Source organism: Heterodontus francisci, unplaced genomic scaffold (genome assembly GCF_036365525.1).
Source record: "Heterodontus francisci isolate sHetFra1 unplaced genomic scaffold, sHetFra1.hap1 HAP1_SCAFFOLD_276, whole genome shotgun sequence".
Lineage (NCBI taxonomy): Eukaryota > Metazoa > Chordata > Chondrichthyes > Heterodontiformes > Heterodontidae > Heterodontus > Heterodontus francisci.
Window position 1 is genome coordinate 1,923,365 of NW_027141021.1, and position 751 is coordinate 1,924,115.

A 751-nucleotide genomic window follows, 5' to 3' on the forward strand; every position below is an offset into this window, starting at 1 on the left:
ACTATCATCCTGATCCTTTGTCCATTCTAATTATCTATGTCCTGTTTCAGTCAATTACTATCATCCTGATCCTCTGTCCATTCTAATTATCTATGTCCTGTTTCAGTCAATTACTATCATCCTCATCCTCTGTCTATTCTAATTATCAATGTCCTGTTTCAGTCAATTGCTATCATCCTGTTCCTCTGTCCATTCTAATTATCTATGTCCTGTTTCAATCAATTACTATCATCCTGATCCTCTGTCCATTCTAATTATCAATGTCCTGTTTCAGTCAATTACTATCATCCTGATCCTCTGTCCATTCTAATTATCTATGTCCTGTTTCAGTCAATTTCTATCATCCTGATCCTCTGTCCATTCTAATTATCTATGTCCTGTTTCAGTCAATTACTATCATCCTGATCCTCTGTCCATTCTAATTATCAATGTTCTTTTTCAGTCAATTACTATCATCCTGATCCTCTGTCCATTCTAATTATCTGTGTGCTGTTTCAGTCAATTACTATCATCCTGATCCTCTGTCCATTCTAATTATCTATGTCCTGTTTCAGTCAATTACTATCATCCTGATCCTCTGTCCATTCTAATTATGTCCTGTTTCAGTCAATTGCTTTCATCCTGATCCTCTGTCCATTCTAATTATCTATGTCCTTTTTCTGTCAATTACTATCATCCTGATCCTCTGTCCATTCAAATTATCTATGTCCTGTTTCTGTCAATTACTATCATCCTGATCCTCTGTCCATTC